Genomic DNA, 9,924 nt, shown 5'->3' with positions numbered 1-9,924 from the left:
GTTCCTCCAGGAATTCCTCCGAAGTTCCTCCAGGAATTCCTCCGGAAGTTCCTCCAGGAATTCCTCCGAAGTTCCTCCAGCAATTCCTCCGGAAAATCCTCCAGGAATTCCTCCGGAAGTTCCTCCAGGAATTCCTCCGGAAGTTCCTCCAGGAATTCCTCCGGAAGTTCCTCCAGGAATTCCTCTGAAGTTCCTCCAGGAATTCCTCCGGAAGTTCCTCCAGGAATTCCTCCGGAAGTTCCTCCAGGAATTCCTCCGGAAGTTCCTCCAGGAATTCCTCCGGAAGTTCCTCCAGGAATTCCTCCGGAAGTTCCTCCAGGAATTCCTCCGGAAGTTCCTCCAGGAATTCCTCCGAAGTTCCTCCAGGAATTCCTCCGGAAGTTCCTCCAGGAATTCCTCCGGAAGTTCCTCCAGGAATTCCTCCGGAAGTTCCTCCAGGAATTCCTCCGGAAGTTCCTCCAGGAATTCCTCCGGAAGTTCCTCCAGGAATTCCTCCGGAAGTTCCTCCAGGAATTCCTCCGGAAGTTCCTCCAGGAATTCCTCCGGAAGTTCCTCCAGGAATTCCTCCGGAAGTTCCTCCAGGAATTCCTCCCGAAGTTCCTCCAGGAACTCCTCCGGAAGTTCCTCCAGGAATTCCTCCGGAAGTTCCTCCAGGAATTCCTCCGGAAGTTCCTCCAGGAATTCCTCCGGAAGTTCCTCCAGGAATTCCTCCGGAAGTTCCTCCAGGAATTCCTCCGGAAGTTCCTCCAGGAATTCCTCCGACAGTTCCTCCAGGAATTCCTCCGGAAGTTCCTCCAGGAATTCCTCCGGAAGTTCCTCCAGGAATTCCTCCGGAAGTTCCTCCAGGAATTCCTCCGGAAGTTCCTCCAGGAATTCCTCCGGAAGTTCCTCCAGGAATTCCTCCGGAAGTTCCTCCAGGAATTCCTCCGGAAGTTCCTCCAGGAATTCCTCCGGAAGTTCCTCCAGGAATTCCTCCGGAAGTTCCTCCAGGAAGTTCCTCCAGGAATTCCTCCGGAAGTTCCTCCAGGAATTCCTCCGGAAGTTCCTCCAGGAATTCCTCCGGAAGTTCCTCCAGGAATTCCTCCGGAAGTTCCTCCAGGAATTCCTCCGGAAGTTCCTCCAGGAATTCCTCCAGGAATTCCTCCAGGAATTCCTCCGGAAGTTCCTCCAGGAATTCCTCCGGAAGTTCCTCCAGGAATTCCTCCGGAAGTTCCTCCAGGAATTCCTCCGGAAGTTCCTCCAGGAATTCCTCCGGAAGTTCCTCCAGGAATTCCTCCGGAAGTTCCTCCAGGAATTCCTCCGGAAGTTCCTCCAGGAATTCCTCCGGAAGTTCCTCCAGGAATTCCTCCGGAAGTTCCTGCAGGAATTCCTCCGGAAGTTCCTGCAGGAATTCCTCCGGAAGTTCCTGCAGGAATTCCTCCGGAAGTTCCTCCAGGAATTCCTCCGGAAGTTCTTCCAGGAATTCCTCCGGAAGTTCCTCCAGGAATTCCTCCGGAAGTTCCTCCGGAAGTTCTTCCGGAAGTTCCTCCGGAATTTTCCGGAAGTTCCTCCAGGAATTCCTCCGGAAGTTTCTCCAGAAATTCCTCCGGAAGTTCCTCCAGGAATTAGAATTTCAGAGTTTTATCTGGATTTTGGAGCTTGGATTTAGAGTTTTACTTTAGAGTTACTTGGAGTTTCAAGTTAAAATTAAAATCTGAAGTTAAATTCTGTACTTTTGAATTGAAATGGATTCTGCCGTTGAATTCGTAAACATCTTATCGTTGCTATCGTCATCACCATTGGGGGAAGGGCCGTTTGGCTGAATACTGTTTGGACGAATTCCATTTGGCCAAAAGCCACTAATCCGAAAGTTGTTTGGCCGAATATACCACTTGGCTGAACAGATCATTATGCCGACAGTCATTTGACCGAAAAGGCCATTTGGCTGAAAAGGCCATTCGGCCGAAAGGGCCTTTTGGCCAAAAAGGGTCATTTGGCCGAATAGGACATTTGGCCAAATAAGACATTTGACCGAATAGGTCATTAGAAAAGTGATAAATTGGGTGTGAAAATTGAAGTGAGAAGTGAGACGTCTCCATTCTCACTCCTCATTTTTCCCTTCTCACTGTAAAAAGTGAGAAACGTGAAGTAAGTAGTGGGACGTCTAAGCGAGATGCAGAAGTGGTCACACTACTCACTTTTCACAGTGAGAAGAAATAAATGAGGAGTGAGAAGTAAGACGTCTCAGTTGTCACTTCTCATTCCTTATTGCTTATTGTGGAAAGTGAGAAGTGCGAAGTGGGCAGTCAGGCGTCTCACTACTCACTTCTTACTGTGAAAAGTTAGAAGCGTGAAGTGAGTAATGCGACGTCTCACTATTCATTTCGCGCTTCTTACTTTTTACAGTGAGAAGTGAGAAATGAGGAGTGAATTGTGAGACGTATCACTTCTCACTCCTTATTTCTCACTTCTCAAAAGATCTAATCTGCCAAATGTCCTATTGTGCAAAATGTTCTATTCGGCCAAATGACCAATTAGGCCAAATGTCCTATTCGGCCAAATGTCCTAATCGGTCAAATTACGAAATCGGCCAAATATCCAAATATTAAACCTCCATGAGTCGATGTTCTATGACTCAATATCGGCTCATGGAAGCAAATTATGCCATATTCGAACATATTTTCTGTGATGGTCCCTTCAAACAGCTTTCCAAAGAATTCCTGTTCAACATCTCGATATTTTCATGAGTCGATATCGAATCATGGAGGTTTGACTGTATTCGACCAAATGTCCAATTTGGCCAAATGACCCTTCCGGCCAAATGACCCTTTCGGCCAAATGACCTTTTCGGCCAGATGGGTTTCGGCCTAATGGTTTGTTCGGTCTAGTGGCATTCGGCCAAATGGCTTTCGGCCGAATGGGTTTCGGCCAAATGACCCTTTCCCCCAAAGAGGGCCACCTGCATTGGTGAGATTAATTCAGTTAGTTAGTGGTTGTTGGTGTAATTTTCTGGATTTTTGATTAAAATTTTGAAATTGAATCGGTATGGAAATGGATAGTTACCCGACGATTAGATGAATTTATATCAGATCTTGTTATTCTTTTACAGCATCTCTTTATAACAGATGTTGTTATAAAACATGTACCATTAGTAGTTTTAAACAAAAATTGTAGCAAAAATTCTTCCGGTTTCAACAAAAATGTTACTTAATATGCTTTTAATTGAACAAAAATATAAATCAATGTGTAACATGAAAAACGGTGGTACAAACTGTGTTATTGCAAACAACAAAGTTATTGATTGATTGCGTTACAAGTATTGCTATTTGTATTAATTTTATCACAATGTGTTATAATTACATTATACCGATCATGGAATTTTCTTTTCTTCATCCGGGACAGAAAATTTACAACAAAATTTTTGGAGATACATATTTTTATAATTGTGATATATTTTGTTATGACTGGTCGGGTATGTCTGGTAATTGTTATTCGCTTCATTGGCGATATGTAAATTTTATGGAAAGTTTTTCATTCTTTTTGGAGCGCTTATTTTGCTGTCGATTGATTATGAGTTTTTATTTAATAAATTTAGCTTTGTAGTTGAATTTACATTTCATTAGTTTCGATGTTGTTTATCAATAATCTATTTTGCCACATTTACTTTCTTACTTATGGGTCCTGTACACCCCCGGTGATGAAGCGCCGACTTGAAAGATCTCCATCTTGCACGATGTTCAGCTATCGCTTTTATTCATTATTGTATACATTGGTCAACGTTGTCGCATCAGTAAAGTTTTGTCTGCATTGCACAAAAAAATATGATGGCCACATGTGCAGTGATAGTCACCACCGGTTTGACCCCATCACAATGCACTTTAATCACCGCGCACGGGAATTTCCACACCATATTCTTCGCAGCATTCTACAGTAAATTGTGAACAATCATTCCATAAATCACTTCCCCGCTGTCCACAATCCGAAGCTGGTGCCTGCGAAGTGATACCCAACGGCATTGTCCCAGTCAGCTTTTAACTAGACAGTCCCAGTGTTTCATGGCGCAGAACATATTTCATGCATCAAATCTGCAGTCGGTGCAGTTAGCGGCATGTAACCCGAGCGGTAACAAGTCAAAAAGCTTAAATGCAAACCTCCCCAGGGATCGCTCCAACAGTGGTCCACAAAGACAAACATGGCCCATAAAACATTTTCAGCAGCAGCTAGCGGTAGAGGCAGTCAGTCCGGAAGTGACTTTGAGCTTAACGTGATATCGCGAGGATAGCGCAGCAGATCGTGAATAATTTATCGAAGGATTACGAGCTGTTTGTTGAGCCCTTTTCCCGTTCATTCTTTCTTTCTTTCCATGTCAAGTCGATTCCAACTGCAGCAGTCGTTAATTTTATTTGAAAGCCCCGAGTTGTAAATCCACATAACCAAGTATCATGATGTTGGCCATGGATAACGACCGAGGGTCAAATAGGGCTTCACCTGCTCATTTTTTGCTCTTCAGGTTCAGAACACCGCGAAGGATTAAAGAAATGACAACCGAAAAATAAAAACTTTTTCAATTAATTAGCTGTAGGTACTTTTTGATTACTTTTGTGTAGTTCCACGCGACCCTCACTGGGACGATACAGCGCCATAATCTTATCGCGCGGATGAGTTTGTAGTCCGAACGGCGGAAGCAAACCGATGGCAAATTGGACATCAGCCACGGAGGCGGAGCGTTTCCGAGAAGACCATTCTCTCACTACTGTAGCGAAGCGAAGGCAGGTGTGGACGGTCCATGATTAAAACAAATTGCTCATAAAATATTTACTTGCAGTGTAGCGTCAAACAAGCCTTGGCTTAATTTTTATGACAGATTCAATTTTGGTGGGTCGTTGCACAAATTGGTAGATTAAGCGATTCAGATGGGAGCATTACGTCGAATTTGCACCTGCTTTATCATTTTATCCTTTATTTACCCTATATAGAACTGAAAGGGTTACCAATCAGTCGAAATAAGTAAAAGAGAACTTTGAAAATCTTAACAGAGGATAAATGTTTCAAAACGTGATACGAATTTCAGCTTCCTAAAATACTTTGTTAAGTCAAAAGAAGCCAAAAAGATTTTTTAAATTCAAAATAATATAAAAAAAAAATTATTAAAAAATATTAATTCGGCGCTTATTTTTAACCGTTGTCTCGAAACAAGTTGCATTCAGTTGAGAATTTTGCGATAAGTGAATATAAATAAATGTAAACATCATAAAAAGTTTAATTTTTAAACAATAATAAATAATAATAAACAATCGTTAAAAAAACGGTCAAAGAAAATTATTGTGACTTGGCCAAAAAAGTAATACCATGAGTATTTTCGCTACAACTAAGATCGAAAAATAGAAATATACCTACCTACATCGAAGGAAAGAACAATGTCCATTTAATTTTTTCATTTCGCAGATTTCGTCACTTCCGTTTATCTTAGATAGTATGTAAGAACCGCGTAAACGTTAATCGAAGGCGAAGAAATTGGCCCTTACTCGCTAACCAGTTTCTGTGTTCTGTTGACGTTGAACATGTCTAATTGCATAGGGACACGGCAGGTATTTCCGTCCATCGTCGTAGGGGCTAAAACCAACGAAAGCAACGTACATTTGCTAGAACTCCACTTTAGCAGAACGTTTCTCCTGAGCTTACGATTTGGTACGTATGAGTTTTACAAAAAAGCGTCTCTTTTATTGGTTTTCGAGACTATGACGAACAGACGAAAATACCTGCCGTGTCCCTACGATCTGCTTGTTATGGAAATTGTCATACGAGAGCCGAAGTGCGTGCTTCAGCGGTTTGTGCGATTCCGAATTACAAACATTTGCCTTTGTATCATAGAACACTTCCTGCTACAGGAGATTTACCCTCACACATCGGCTATTACCTCGTCATCGTTCCACTAAGCAACGATGTTAAACAGAGGAGTGAATTTCACGCAAAATTTGATCATTATTTCGTAGTAGTAACTATCGTCATTAAATATTAGGGGATATTGGGGTCATGCGCTTAACTAGATTTTTCATATTTTACACATATTTTTCTTGTTTATAAATTTATAGAATAAAATACAAAATGCTGTATATTCGAATGAAAGGATGTTGTACATTTTCAGCGCTTCCATCCCCTTGTCACCTTATCACTGGTCCGCACCTCAAACTCGAACGAGATAGAAATTATTCTGTCCTATTAAACTCCGTACTGCTTGAAGGGTTGGCTGGCATGACAGCTCATCTCGGTGTCATCGGCATAATGTGCACTGCACATGTTGAAATAGAAAACGATATTATGTAGTGGGAACTTCAGCAACGAGACATCAAGCGTGCCACACGGTCTATTATTCATCCTGAGGAGACCGCCGAGAAGGCTACGAAAATCGAGAGGCGTACCGAACCGTCGAATGGTGTTTGTTCTTGAAAACGCTCAGACAAGTGGTACAAGATGCACCATAGCGAAGCAACGCATCGGATTCAAAACAACCACGCAATTAATTTGTTTTCAAAGTGGTGCCAAAGGATGCGATGACTCGCTGCCACCATACCCGCTGACTTTGCATTGTTTGTGCGCTTTTGGACCATGAGGAAGTCAATTAACGTGACGAAATAAGTGCCATGAACAGTGGGGCTCAGAAATGTTTACGCAATACCACATTCCACCGAAATTCGCAGACAAGAGGAAATTAGAACTGGTCTAAAATGCTGTTTTGATTATGTTTTTTATGAACTCTAGTCCAAATATAATGCAGATTAAAGGAAGGACCAATCTGCAAACCGCATCTGCAAAGCATATTGTCCCTTTACAATATGCTTTGCAGATGCGTGTTTTTGGTGATTAAAGAACAAGAACGAAATAATGAGTTAATCCCACAAAAAATTAGATCAGACAGTATAAGAAATATTCTGGGACGTGGAGGATGATTTACTTGTGGACAGCAAGCAAGTTTATCAGGGACAATAATTATGAGCATGTAAAAAGTGATAGGGACGTTCCGATACTTCAAAATATCGATATTTGATTCGATACGATAATCGAATCAAAGTATTGATACCACCGATATATTGGAATGAAAATATCGATATATCGGAAAATCATATGATATTTCAGAAAGTAAAATATTTACATACAAGAGTTATACAAAAAGTTACAGAAAGGCAAAATTTTTCGAAGCTCAAATCAGCATAACTTCGCGTAGAATAATCCGGTTTTAATAAAACCAGAACCATCGGACGCGGGAACTCCTCTAGCAGCATTGTTCGGCATATTAATTCTAGTTTTCGAAGAAAACAAAAAACATGATTAAAGTAAATGTTACATAAAATGACATGCAGTACAAAAAATGAATTTTGAACATGCCCTCGGAAAATCCGGAACATCTCCGGTGACCAAGGACGAATCTGAGGTTCTGCATGGGGACAGTACTGCCGGTACTTTCATATCAGTCCCATATTGGTTTTTCGCATACTGAGATAATAGCCGATGAAGTCTCAAAACGCATTTTCCATGGAAAACTTTAAAAAAATCTAATAATTTCAAACATTTTGCGATCTGGTTGAAATTTTGCAAAGTCATTCCTCATTCAATGAGTTAATGCAAACGATTCAAATCAAAGGAAAAATAATTGAATTTTGAGCAAACCACATATGTAAATTCTTAATGGGTCTGGTATGCGCCAGCGTGGGTCACTTAACCTTCATCTCGGCTAAAAAAACGCCGATAGTGGTTATTGACGGCCCATGGCTTGTGGAGGCGATGAACCGCAAGCACGATGGGCTTTCGGCCTTCGTGGTGGCGACGGAACAGCTGGACGCCATCATCGACTTTGCGTCATCGAAGCATAATATCAGTAAGGACCTCAAGAGGAGCTTGCAGAAACTTCGAAAGTCGATGCTGGACGCCAAGCTGGAGAGGGCGGTCGGGATGGCCAAGTGTAAGCCCGTGAAATCCGTGGAGTCGAGGTCTACCCAGACTGAGGCCCAAGAATTCGCGGACTCGGGCAAGGTCGAATCGACCGAAGGCGTGCCAGCGAAGACGGTGGTACCAAAGTCTACCCAGACTGAGGCTCAAGTATTTGCAGGTACGTCGGGGGTGACTGCTCCAACGGAGCAGACACAAACACGGGGGAGACCGTCTCCTGGGGGCCGCTCCAAAACGCGGAGGGTTACTACCCCGAACAAGGGTGGTGGGGCTGGGAAGCTGAACCCCGGCCAGGTACCTCCAAAACCGGGGGAGGAAGGACCTGGAAAGGTCCGTCCACTCAGGAAAGACGGTGGTAAGGGGTTACGGTAGGCTGAAAGTTCTCAGCCGCACCAGACCAGGGAAATAGAGGGGGATGAGGCCTCCTGGACCCTGGTCAAGAACAAGAGGAAACCGAAGATGTCAAGGGCCGAAAAGAAGGCCCAGGTGAATGAGGGTAGCAATAAGTCTAGGGTAGGCGTCAATCGCTCCAGGGGCGATGCCCTAGTCATCACGGCGGACGAGGCAAAGTACTCGGACGTCTTGAAGGCGATGAAGAGTGACGTCAAGCTCGGTGAACTCGGCGCCGACGTACGTCGAATAAGACGTACCCGGATGGGCGAGATGATCCTCGAGCTGAAGCGGGGCGTCTCGCAGAAGGGCGCCGCCTACAAGAAGTTGGCGGAGAGATGGTCAGATGGAGAAGGAGAGATGGTCAAGGTGAGGGCACTCACGACGGAGGTGAATCTAAGGGTTAAAGACCTGGACGAGATCACCGAAGTCGAAGAGCTCGTCACGGCACTGCGGCGACAGTGTGAAGTGGAGACGCCCACCGCAGCCGTTCGGCTACGGAAAGGTCCGGCAGGGACGCAGGTAGCATTGGTTCGGCTATCTGCAGCGGACGCCTCCAAGGTAGTCAAGTTAGGGAGCGTCAAGGTGGGATGGACGGTATGCCCTGCAACCCGAAGTTTGCTTGAAGTGCCTGGAACCGGGGCACAAGCAATGGGACTGCAAAGGCCCTGACAGAAGCAATCTCTGCCGACGCTGCGGATTGGAGGGACATAAGGCACAATGCTGCACGAACCCTCCCAATTGTTTGATTTGTTCCAGCAAAGCTGTGAACAGCAAGCACCCCATGGGGGGTTCGATGTGCCCGGCGTTTAAGCGTGCTGCAAAATCACAGTGCAGGTAACGCAGCTGGCTTGCTCGGCCTGGCCCGAGTGTTTGGTGTGCGCAGGTTTAGAGGAAACGGCGGAACACGTGTTGTTCGTGTGCTCACGTTTTCGCGCAATGCGTGACCACATGCTTGCCACATGTGGTCTGGACACTACCCCGGACAACCTAGTTCGGAGGATGTGTAAAGATGAAGTTGGCTGGAACGCCGTTTTATCGGAGTCGTCTCGGAGCTACACAGAAGGTGGCGTGTGGACTCAAGGATGGCTAGTTCAGGCGCAAATAAGAGGTGGTCCAAGGGATCGGAGTCGGCTTCATGGGTTATACCGGTGGTCATGCTCTGTGGTCGAACTCGATCCTTTTATCTAACAAGTGGCCGCGCGAAGAACAACATGGTATCGTCGCTTTCGCGGCGTCGGTCAACCGGGCGGGTTCCGAGCCCGAGGACGGAAAGGGGTCTTCGTCAAGGCTGGGGCAGGCGTAGGCACCGCGTCGGCAAGTCCCTCTGTGTGCTGGCGAATAGGCCCTATCGCAGAAAGGTCAATTTGGGGTGCACGCGGCATCATCATTCTTGATACCAGTCGTGCAGAGGGAAGCAGGCGCGAAGTCGACCCTGCCCACCTTCCGAGGACATAGGGCGTGGTAAAGCCACCTGGAAAGCCGGCAACGCGCTGGCACGATACCATGGTGTTCTTCTAAAAAAGCGAGTTACGATGTTCGGTGCTGCAAGGACACGCAGCTAACCTAAGAGAACGTTGTGCACTGGCCCTCCTTTGAAGCATTACTTTC

This window comes from Armigeres subalbatus, chromosome 2, assembly GCF_024139115.2.
Source record: "Armigeres subalbatus isolate Guangzhou_Male chromosome 2, GZ_Asu_2, whole genome shotgun sequence".
Taxonomy (NCBI): domain Eukaryota; kingdom Metazoa; phylum Arthropoda; class Insecta; order Diptera; family Culicidae; genus Armigeres; species Armigeres subalbatus.
This window is presented reverse-complemented; position numbering follows the sequence as displayed.